This window comes from Bombina bombina, chromosome 2 (genome assembly GCF_027579735.1).
Source record: "Bombina bombina isolate aBomBom1 chromosome 2, aBomBom1.pri, whole genome shotgun sequence".
NCBI lineage: Eukaryota > Metazoa > Chordata > Amphibia > Anura > Bombinatoridae > Bombina > Bombina bombina.
In genome coordinates, this window is record NC_069500.1 from 24,485,311 (window position 1) to 24,499,604 (window position 14,294).

Genomic DNA, 14,294 nt, shown 5'->3' on the forward strand with positions numbered 1-14,294 from the left:
ATCAAGTCTATACATATTACATGTTACTTATTACTTAGTATAGCCTTATGCATGTCCCATCAAGTCTACACATATTACATGTTACTTATTACTTAGTATAGCCTTATGCATGTCCCATCAAGTCTACACATATTACATGTTACTTATTACTTAGTATAGCCTTATGCATGTCCCATCAAGTCTACACATATTACATGTTACTTATTACTTAGTATAGCCTTATGCATGTCCCATCAAGTCTACACATATTACATGTTACTTATTACTTAGTATAGCCTTATGCATGTCCCATCAAGTCTACACATATTACATGTTACTTATTACTTAGGATAGCCTAATGCATGTCCCATCAAGTCTACACATATTGCATGTTACTTATTACTTAGTATAGCCTTATACATGTCCCATCGTCTACACATATTACATGTAACATTACTTAGTATAGCCTTATGTATGTCCCATCACGTCTACACATATTACATGTTACTTATTACTTAGTATAGCCTTATGCATGTCCCATCAAGTCTACACATATTACATTTTACTTATTACTTAGTATAACCTTATGCATGTCCCATCAAGTCTACACATATTGCATGTTACTTATTACTTAGTATAGCCTTATGCATGTCCCATCAAGTCTACACATATTGCATGTTACTTATTACTTAGGATAGCCTTATGCATGTCCCATCAAGTCTACACATATTGCATGTTACTTATTACTTAGTATAGCCTTATGCATGTCCCATCAAGTCTACACATATTGCATGTTACTTATTACTTAGGATAGCCTTATGCATGTCCCATCAAGTCTATACATATTACATGTTACTTATTACTTAGTATAGCCTTATGCATGTCCCATCAAGTCTACACATATTACATGTTACTTATTACTTAGGATAGCCTTATGCATGTCCTATCAAGTCTACACATATTACATGTTACTTATTACTTAGGATAGCCTTATGTATGTCACATCAAGTCTACACATATTACATGTTACTTATTACTTAGGATAGCCTTATACATGTCCCATCAAGTCTACACATATTACATGTTACTTATTACTTAGTATAGCCTTATGCATGTCCCATCAAGTCTATACATATTACATGTTACTTATTACTTAGGATAGCCTTATGCATGTCCCATCAAGTCTAATCATATTACATGTTACTTATTACTTAGTATAGCCTTATGCATGTCCCATCAAGCCTACACATATTACCTGTTACTTATTACTTAGGATAGCCTTATGTATGTCACATCAAGTCTACACCTATTACATGTTACTTATTACTTAGTATAGCCTTATGCATGTCCCATCAAGTCTACACATATTATATGTTACTCATTGCTTAGGATAGCCTTATGTATGTCACATCAAGTCTACACATATTACATGTTACTTATTACTTAGGATAGCCTTATGTATGTCACATCAAGTCTACACATATTGCATGTTACTTATTACTTAGTATAGCCTTATGCATGTCCCATCAAGTCTACACATATTGCATGTTACTTATTACTTAGGATAGCCTTATGCATGTCCCATCAAGTCTATACATATTACATGTTACTTATTACTTAGTATAGCCTTATGCATGTCCCATCAAGTCTACACATATTACATGTTACTTATTACTTAGGATAGCCTTATGCATGTCCTATCAAGTCTACACATATTACATGTTACTTATTACTTAGGATAGCCTTATGTATGTCACATCAAGTCTACACATATTACATGTTACTTATTACTTAGGATAGCCTTATACATGTCCCATCAAGTCTACACATATTACATGTTACTTATTACTTAGTATAGCCTTATGCATGTCCCATCAAGTCTATACATATTACATGTTACTTATTACTTAGGATAGCCTTATGCATGTCCCATCAAGTCTAATCATATTACATGTTACTTATTACTTAGTATAGCCTTATGCATGTCCCATCAAGCCTACACATATTACCTGTTACTTATTACTTAGGATAGCCTTATGTATGTCACATCAAGTCTACACATATTACATGTTACTTATTACTTAGTATAGCCTTATGCATGTCCCATCAAGTCTACACATATTATATGTTACTCATTGCTTAGGATAGCCTTATGTATGTCACATCAAGTCTACACATATTACATGTTACTTATTACTTAGGATAGCCTTATGTATGTCACATCAAGTCTACACATATTACATGTTACTTATTACTTAGTATAGCCTTATGCATGTCCCATCAAGCCTACACATATTACCTGTTACTTATTACTTAGGATAGCCTTATGTATGTCACATCAAGTCTACACATATTACATGTTACTTATTACTTAGTATAGCCTTATGCATGTCCCATCAAGTCTACACATATTATAAATTACTCATTGCTTAGGATAGCCTTATGTTTGTCACATCAAGTCTACACATATTACATGTTACTTATTACTTAGGATAGCCTTATGTATGTCACATCAAGTCTACACATATTACATGTTACTTATTACTTAGGATAGCCTTATGCATGTCCCATCAAGTCTAATCATATTACATGTTACTTATTACTTAGTATAGCCTTATGCATGTCCCATCAAGCCTACACATATTACCTGTTACTTATTACTTAGGATAGCCTTATGCATGTCCCATCAAGCCTACACATATTACATCATGTTACTTATTACTTAGTATATCCTTATGCATGTCCCATCAAGTCTACACATATTACATGTTACTTATTACTTAGTATAGCCTTATGCATGTCCCATCAAGTCTACACATATTACATGTTACTTATTACTTAGGATAGCCTTATGTATGTCACATCAAGTCTACACATATTACATGTTACTTATTACTTAGGATAGCCTTATGCATGTCACATCAAGTCTACACATATTACATGTTACTTATTACTTAGTATAGCCTTATGCATGTCCCATCAAGTCTACACATATTACATGTTACGTATTACTTAGGATAGCCTTATGTATGTCACATCAAGTCTACACATATTACATGTTACTTATTACTTAGGATAGCCTTATGCATGTCCCATCAAGTCTACACATATTACATTTTACTTATTACTTAGTATAACCTTATGCATGTCCCATCAAGTCTACACATATTGCATGTTACTTATTACTTAGTATAGCCTTATGCATGTCCCATCAAGTCTACACATATTGCATGTTACTTATTACTTAGGATAGCCTTATGCATGTCCCATCAAGTCTACACATATTGCATGTTACTTATTACTTAGTATAGCCTTATGCATGTCCCATCAAGTCTACACATATTGCATGTTACTTATTACTTAGGATAGCCTTATGCATGTCCCATCAAGTCTATACATATTACATGTTACTTATTACTTAGTATAGCCTTATGCATGTCCCATCAAGTCTACACATATTACATGTTACTTATTACTTAGGATAGCCTTATGCATGTCCTATCAAGTCTACACATATTACATGTTACTTATTACTTAGGATAGCCTTATGTATGTCACATCAAGTCTACACATATTACATGTTACTTATTACTTAGGATAGCCTTATACATGTCCCATCAAGTCTACACATATTACATGTTACTTATTACTTAGTATAGCCTTATGCATGTCCCATCAAGTCTATACATATTACATGTTACTTATTACTTAGGATAGCCTTATGCATGTCCCATCAAGTCTAATCATATTACATGTTACTTTTTCCGTAGGATAGCCTTATGTATGTCACATCAAGTTTACACATATTACATATTAATTATTACTTAGTATAGCCTTATACATGTCCCATCACGTCTACACATATTACATGTTACTTATTACTTAGTATAGCCTTATGCATGTCCCATCAAGTCTACACATATTACATGTTACTTATTACTTAGGATAGCCTTATGCATGTCCCATCAAGTCTACACATATTACATGTTACTTATTACTTAGTATAGCCTTATGTATGTCCCATCAAGTCTACACATATTACATGTTACTTATTACTTAGGATAGCCTTATGTATGTCCCATCAAGTCTACACATATTACATGTTACTTATTACTTAGTATAGCCTTATGCATGTCCCATCAAGTCTACACATATTACATGTTACTTATTACTTAGTATAGCCTTATGCATGTCCCATCAAGTCTACACATATTACATGTTACTTATTACTTAGTATAGCCTTATGCATGTCCCATCAAGTCTACACATATTACATGTTACTTATTACTTAGTATAGCCTTATGTATGTCCCATCACGTCTACACATATTACATGTTACTTATTACTTAGTATAGCCTTATGCATGTCCCATCAAGTCTACACATATTACATGTTACTTATTACTTAGTATAGCCTTATGCATGTCCCATCAAGTCTACACATATTACATGTTACTTATTACTTAGTATAGCCTTATGCATGTCCCATCAAGTCTACCCATATTACATGTTACTTATTACTTAGTATATCCTTATGTATGTCCCATCAAGTCTACACATATTACATGTTACTTATTACTTAGGATAGCCTTATGCATGTCCCATCAAGTCTACACATATTACATGTTACTTATTACTTAGTATAGCCTTATGTATGTCCCATCAAGTCTACACATATTACATGTTACTTATTACTTAGGATAGCCTTATGTATGTCCCATCAAGTCTACACATATTACATGTTACTTATTACTTAGTATAGCCTTATGCATGTCCCATCAAGTCTACACATATTACATGTTACTTATTACTTAGTATAGCCTTATGCATGTCCCATCAAGTCTACCCATATTACATGTTACTTATTACTTAGTATATCCTTATGTATTTCCCATCAAGTCTACACATATTACATGTTACTTATTACTTATTATAGCCTTATGCATGTCCCATCAAGTCTACACATATTACATGTTACTTATTACTTAGTATAGCCTTATGCATGTCCCATCAAGTCTACACATATTACATGTTACTTATTACTTAGTATAGCCTTATGCATGTCCCATCAAGTCTACACATATTACATGTTACTTATTACTTAGTATAGCCTTATGCATGTCCCATCAAGTCTACACATATTACATGTTACTTATTACTTAGTATATCCTTATGTATGTCCCATCAAGTCTACACATATTACATGTTACTTATTACTTAGTATATCCTTATGTATGTCCCATCAAGTCTACACATATTACATGTTACTTATTACTTAGTATATCCTTATGTATGTCCCATCAAGTCTACACATATTACATGTTACTTATTACTTAGTATAACCTTATGTATGTCCCATCAAGTCTACACATATTACATGTTACTTATTACTTGGTATAGCCTTATGTATGTCACATCAAGTCTACCCATATTACATGTTACTTATTACTTAGTATAGCCTTATACATGTCCCATCAAGTCTACACATATTACATGTTACTTATTACTTAGTATAGCCTTATGTATGTCCCATCAAGTCTACACATATTACATGTTACTTATTACTTGGTATAGCCTTATGCATGTCCTATCAAGTCTGCACATATTACATGTTACTTATTACTTAGTATAGCCTTATGTATGTCCCATCAAGTCTACACATATTACATGTTACTTATTACTTAGGATAGCCTTATGCATGTCACATCAAGTCTACACATATTACATGTTACTTATTACTTAGTATAGCCTTATGCATGTCCCATCAAGTCTACACATATTACATGTTACTTATTACTTAGGATAGCCTTATGTATGTCACATCAAGTCTACACATATTACATGTTACTTATTACTTAGGATAGCCTTATGCATGTCCCATCAAGTCTACACATATTACATTTTACTTATTACTTAGTATAACCTTATGCATGTCCCATCAAGTCTACACATATTGCATGTTACTTATTACTTAGTATAGCCTTATGCATGTCCCATCAAGTCTACACATATTGCATGTTACTTATTACTTAGTATAGCCTTATGCATGTCCCATCAAGTCTACACATATTGCATGTTACTTATTACTTAGTATAGCCTTATGCATGTCCCATCAAGTCTACACATATTGCATGTTACTTATTACTTAGGATAGCCTTATGCATGTCCCATCAAGTCTATACATATTACATGTTACTTATTACTTAGTATAGCCTTATGCATGTCCCATCAAGTCTACACATATTACATGTTACTTATTACTTAGGATAGCCTTATGCATGTCCTATCAAGTCTACACATATTACATGTTACTTATTACTTAGGATAGCCTTATGTATGTCACATCAAGTCTACACATATTACATGTTACTTATTACTTAGGATAGCCTTATACATGTCCCATCAAGTCTACACATATTACATGTTACTTATTACTTAGTATAGCCTTATGCATGTCCCATCAAGTCTATACATATTACATGTTACTTATTACTTAGGATAGCCTTATGCATGTCCCATCAAGTCTAATCATATTACATGTTACTTATTACTTAGTATAGCCTTATGCATGTCCCATCAAGCCTACACATATTACCTGTTACTTATTACTTAGGATAGCCTTATGTATGTCACATCAAGTCTACACATATTACATGTTACTTATTACTTAGTATAGCCTTATGCATGTCCCATCAAGTCTACACATATTATATGTTACTCATTGCTTAGGATAGCCTTATGTATGTCACATCAAGTCTACACATATTACATGTTACTTATTACTTAGGATAGCCTTATGTATGTCACATCAAGTCTACACATATTACATGTTACTTATTACTTAGTATAGCCTTATGCATGTCCCATCAAGCCTACACATATTACCTGTTACTTATTACTTAGGATAGCCTTATGTATGTCACATCAAGTCTACACATATTACATGTTACTTATTACTTAGTATAGCCTTATGCATGTCCCATCAAGTCTACACATATTATAAGTTACTCATTGCTTAGGATAGCCTTATGTATGTCACATCAAGTCTACACATATTACATGTTACTTATTACTTAGGATAGCCTTATGTATGTCACATCAAGTCTACACATATTACATGTTACTTATTACTTAGGATAGCCTTATGCATGTCCCATCAAGCCTACACATATTACCTGTTACTTATTACTTAGGATAGCCTTATGCATGTCCCATCAAGTCTACACATATTACATGTTACTTATTACTTAGGATAGCCTTATGTATGTCACATCAAGTCTACACATATTACATGTTACTTATTACTTAGGATAGCCTTATGCATGTCACATCAAGTCTACACATATTACATGTTACTTATTACTTAGTATAGCCTTATGCATGTCCCATCAAGTCTACACATATTACATGTTACTTATTACTTAGGATAGCCTTATGTATGTCACATCAAGTCTACACATATTACATGTTACTTATTACTTAGGATAGCCTTATGCATGTCCCATCAAGTCTACACATATTACATTTTACTTATTACTTAGTATAACCTTATGCATGTCCCATCAAGTCTACACATATTGCATGTTACTTATTACTTAGTATAGCCTTATGCATGTCCCATCAAGTCTACACATATTGCATGTTACTTATTACTTAGGATAGCCTTATGCATGTCCCATCAAGTCTACACATATTGCATGTTACTTATTACTTAGTATAGCCTTATGCATGTCCCATCAAGTCTACACATATTGCATGTTACTTATTACTTAGGATAGCCTTATGCATGTCCCATCAAGTCTATACATATTACATGTTACTTATTACTTAGTATAGCCTTATGCATGTCCCATCAAGTCTACACATATTACATGTTACTTATTACTTAGGATAGCCTTATGCATGTCCTATCAAGTCTACACATATTACATGTTACTTATTACTTAGGATAGCCTTATGTATGTCACATCAAGTCTACACATATTACATGTTACTTATTACTTAGGATAGCCTTATACATGTCCCATCAAGTCTACACATATTACATGTTACTTATTACTTAGTATAGCCTTATGCATGTCCCATCAAGTCTATACATATTACATGTTACTTATTACTTAGGATAGCCTTATGCATGTCCCATCAAGTCTAATCATATTACATGTTACTTTTTCCGTAGGATAGCCTTATGTATGTCACATCAAGTTTACACATATTACATATTAATTATTACTTAGTATAGCCTTATACATGTCCCATCACGTCTACACATATTACATGTTACTTATTACTTAGTATAGCCTTATGCATGTCCCATCAAGTCTACACATATTACATGTTACTTATTACTTAGGATAGCCTTATGCATGTCCCATCAAGTCTACACATATTACATGTTACTTATTACTTAGTATAGCCTTATGTATGTCCCATCAAGTCTACACATATTACATGTTACTTATTACTTAGGATAGCCTTATGTATGTCCCATCAAGTCTACACATATTACATGTTACTTATTACTTAGTATAGCCTTATGCATGTCCCATCAAGTCTACACATATTACATGTTACTTATTACTTAGTATAGCCTTATGCATGTCCCATCAAGTCTACACATATTACATGTTACTTATTACTTAGTATAGCCTTATGCATGTCCCATCAAGTCTACACATATTACATGTTACTTATTACTTAGTATAGCCTTATGTATGTCCCATCACGTCTACACATATTACATGTTACTTATTACTTAGTATAGCCTTATGCATGTCCCATCAAGTCTACACATATTACATGTTACTTATTACTTAGTATAGCCTTATGCATGTCCCATCAAGTCTACACATATTACATGTTACTTATTACTTAGTATAGCCTTATGCATGTCCCATCAAGTCTACCCATATTACATGTTACTTATTACTTAGTATATCCTTATGTATGTCCCATCAAGTCTACACATATTACATGTTACTTATTACTTAGGATAGCCTTATGCATGTCCCATCAAGTCTACACATATTACATGTTACTTATTACTTAGTATAGCCTTATGTATGTCCCATCAAGTCTACACATATTACATGTTACTTATTACTTAGGATAGCCTTATGTATGTCCCATCAAGTCTACACATATTACATGTTACTTATTACTTAGTATAGCCTTATGCATGTCCCATCAAGTCTACACATATTACATGTTACTTATTACTTAGTATAGCCTTATGCATGTCCCATCAAGTCTACCCATATTACATGTTACTTATTACTTAGTATATCCTTATGTATTTCCCATCAAGTCTACACATATTACATGTTACTTATTACTTATTATAGCCTTATGCATGTCCCATCAAGTCTACACATATTACATGTTACTTATTACTTAGTATAGCCTTATGCATGTCCCATCAAGTCTACACATATTACATGTTACTTATTACTTAGTATAGCCTTATGCATGTCCCATCAAGTCTACACATATTACATGTTACTTATTACTTAGTATAGCCTTATGCATGTCCCATCAAGTCTACACATATTACATGTTACTTATTACTTAGTATATCCTTATGTATGTCCCATCAAGTCTACACATATTACATGTTACTTATTACTTAGTATATCCTTATGTATGTCCCATCAAGTCTACACATATTACATGTTACTTATTACTTAGTATATCCTTATGTATGTCCCATCAAGTCTACACATATTACATGTTACTTATTACTTAGTATAGCCTTATGTATGTCCCATCAAGTCTACACATATTACATGTTACTTATTACTTGGTATAGCCTTATGTATGTCACATCAAGTCTACCCATATTACATGTTACTTATTACTTAGTATAGCCTTATACATGTCCCATCAAGTCTACACATATTACATGTTACTTATTACTTAGTATAGCCTTATGTATGTCCCATCAAGTCTACACATATTACATGTTACTTATTACTTGGTATAGCCTTATGCATGTCCTATCAAGTCTGCACATATTACATGTTACTTATTACTTAGTATAGCCTTATGTATGTCCCATCAAGTCTACACATATTACATGTTACTTATTACTTAGGATAGCCTTATGCATGTCACATCAAGTCTACACATATTACATGTTACTTATTACTTAGTATAGCCTTATGCATGTCCCATCAAGTCTACACATATTACATGTTACTTATTACTTAGGATAGCCTTATGTATGTCACATCAAGTCTACACATATTACATGTTACTTATTACTTAGGATAGCCTTATGCATGTCCCATCAAGTCTACACATATTACATTTTACTTATTACTTAGTATAACCTTATGCATGTCCCATCAAGTCTACACATATTGCATGTTACTTATTACTTAGTATAGCCTTATGCATGTCCCATCAAGTCTACACATATTACATGTTACTTATTACTTAGTATAGCCTTATGCATGTCCCATCAAGTCTACACATATTGCATGTTACTTATTACTTAGTATAGCCTTATGCATGTCCCATCAAGTCTACACATATTGCATGTTACTTATTACTTAGGATAGCCTTATGCATGTCCCATCAAGTCTACACATATTACATGTTACTTATTACTTAGTATAGCCTTATGCATGTCCCATCAAGTCTACACATATTACATGTTACTTATTACTTAGGATAGCCTTATGCATGTCCTATCAAGTCTACACATATTACATGTTACTTATTACTTAGGATAGCCTTATGTATGTCACATCAAGTCTACACATATTACATGTTACTTATTACTTAGGATAGCCTTATACATGTCCCATCAAGTCTACACATATTACATGTTACTTATTACTTAGTATAGCCTTATGCATGTCCCATCAAGTCTATACATATTACATGTTACTTATTACTTAGGATAGCCTTATGCATGTCCCATCAAGTCTAATCATATTACATGTTACTTATTACTTAGTATAGCCTTATGCATGTCCCATCAAGCCTACACATATTACCTGTTACTTATTACTTAGGATAGCCTTATGTATGTCACATCAAGTCTACACATATTACATGTTACTTATTACTTAGTATAGCCTTATGCATGTCCCATCAAGTCTACACATATTATATGTTACTCATTGCTTAGGATAGCCTTATGTATGTCACATCAAGTCTACACATATTACATGTTACTTATTACTTAGGATAGCCTTATGTATGTCACATCAAGTCTACACATATTACATGTTACTTATTACTTAGTATAGCCTTATGCATGTCCCATCAAGCCTACACATATTACCTGTTACTTATTACTTAGGATAGCCTTATGTATGTCACATCAAGTCTACACATATTACATGTTACTTATTACTTAGTATAGCCTTATGCATGTCCCATCAAGTCTACACATATTATAAGTTACTCATTGCTTAGGATAGCCTTATGTATGTCACATCAAGTCTACACATATTACATGTTACTTATTACTTAGGATAGCCTTATGTATGTCACATCAAGTCTACACATATTACATGTTACTTATTACTTAGGATAGCCTTATGCATGTCCCATCAAGCCTACACATATTACCTGTTACTTATTACTTAGGATAGCCTTATGCATGTCCCATCAAGCCTACACATATTACATCATGTTACTTATTACTTAGTATATCCTTATGCATGTCCCATCAAGTCTACACATATTACATGTTACTTATTACTTAGTATAGCCTTATGCATGTCCCATCAAGTCTACACATATTACATGTTACTTATTACTTAGGATAGCCTTATGTATGTCACATCAAGTCTACACATATTACATGTTACTTATTACTTAGGATAGCCTTATGCATGTCACATCAAGTCTACACATATTACATGTTACTTATTACTTAGTATAGCCTTATGCATGTCCCATCAAGTCTACACATATTACATGTTACTTATTACTTAGGATAGCCTTATGTATGTCACATCAAGTCTACACATATTACATGTTACTTATTACTTAGGATAGCCTTATGTATGTCACATCAAGTCTACACATATTACATGTTACTTATTACTTAGTATAGCCTTATGCATGTCCCATCAAGTCTACACATATTACATGTTACTTATTACTTAGTATAGCCTTATGCATGTCCCATCAAGTCTACACATATTACATGTTACTTTTTCCGTAGGATATCCTTATGTATGTCACATCAAGTTTACACATATTACATATTAATTATTACTTAGTATAGCCTTATACATGTCCCATCACGTCTACACATATTACATGTTACTTATTACTTAGTATAGCCTTATGCATGTCCCATCAAGTCTACACATATTACATGTTACTTATTACTTAGGATAGCCTTATGCATGTCCCATCAAGTCTACACATATTACATGTTACTTATTACTTAGTATAGCCTTATGTATGTCCCATCAAGTCTACACATATTACATGTTACTTATTACTTAGGATAGCCTTATGTATGTCCCATCAAGTCTACACATATTACATGTTACTTATTACTTAGTATAGCCTTATGCATGTCCCATCAAGTCTACACATATTACATGTTACTTATTACTTAGTATAGCCTTATGCATGTCCCATCAAGTCTACACATATTACATGTTACTTATTACTTAGTATAGCCTTATGCATGTCCCATCAAGTCTACACATATTACATGTTACTTATTACTTAGTATAGCCTTATGTATGTCCCATCACGTCTACACATATTACATGTTACTTATTACTTAGTATAGCCTTATGCATGTCCCATCAAGTCTACACATATTACATGTTACTTATTACTTAGTATAGCCTTATGCATGTCCCATCAAGTCTACACATATTACATGTTACTTATTACTTAGTATAGCCTTATGCATGTCCCATCAAGTCTACCCATATTACATGTTACTTATTACTTAGTATATCCTTATGTATGTCCCATCAAGTCTACACATATTACATGTTACTTATTACTTAGGATAGCCTTATGCATGTCCCATCAAGTCTACACATATTACATGTTACTTATTACTTAGTATAGCCTTATGTATGTCCCATCAAGTCTACACATATTACATGTTACTTATTACTTAGGATAGCCTTATGTATGTCCCATCAAGTCTACACATATTACATGTTACTTATTACTTAGTATAGCCTTATGCATGTCCCATCAAGTCTACACATATTACATGTTACTTATTACTTAGTATAGCCTTATGCATGTCCCATCAAGTCTACACATATTACATGTTACTTATTACTTAGTATAGCCTTATGCATGTCCCATCAAGTCTACCCATATTACATGTTACTTATTACTTAGTATATCCTTATGTATTTCCCATCAAGTCTACACATATTACATGTTACTATTACTTATTATAGCCTTATGCATGTCCCATCAAGTCTACACATATTACATGTTACTTATTACTTAGTATAGCCTTATGCATGTCCCATCAAGTCTACACATATTACATGTTACTTATTACTTAGTATAGCCTTATGCATGTCCCATCAAATCTACACATATTACATGTTACTTATTACTTAGTATAGCCTTATGCATGTCCCATCAAGTCTACACATATTACATGTTACTTATTACTTAGTATATCCTTATGTATGTCCCATCAAGTCTACACATATTACATGTTACTTATTACTTAGTATATCCTTATGTATGTCCCATCAAGTCTACACATATTACATGTTACTTATTACTTAGTATATCCTTATGTATGTCCCATCAAGTCTACACATATTACATGTTACTTATTACTTAGTATATCCTTATGTATGTCCCATCAAGTCTACACATATTACATGTTACTTATTACTTGGTATAGCCTTATGTATGTCACATCAAGTCTACCCATATTACATGTTACTTATTACTTAGTATAGCCTTATACATGTCCCATCAAGTCTACACATATTACATGTTACTTATTACTTAGTATAGCCTTATGTATGTCCCATCAAGTCTACACATATTACATGTTACTTATTACTTAGTATAGCCTTATGCATGTCCCATCAAGTCTACACATATTACATGTTACTTATTACTTGGTATAGCCTTATGCATGTCCTATCAAGTCTGCACATATTACATGTTACTTATTACTTAGTATAGCCTTATGTATGTCCCATCAAGTCTACACATATTACATGTTACTTTTTCCGTAGGATAGCCTTATGCATGTCCCATCAAGTCTACACATATTACATGTTACTTATTACTTAGTATAGCCTTATGCATGTCACATCAAGTCTACACATATTACATGTT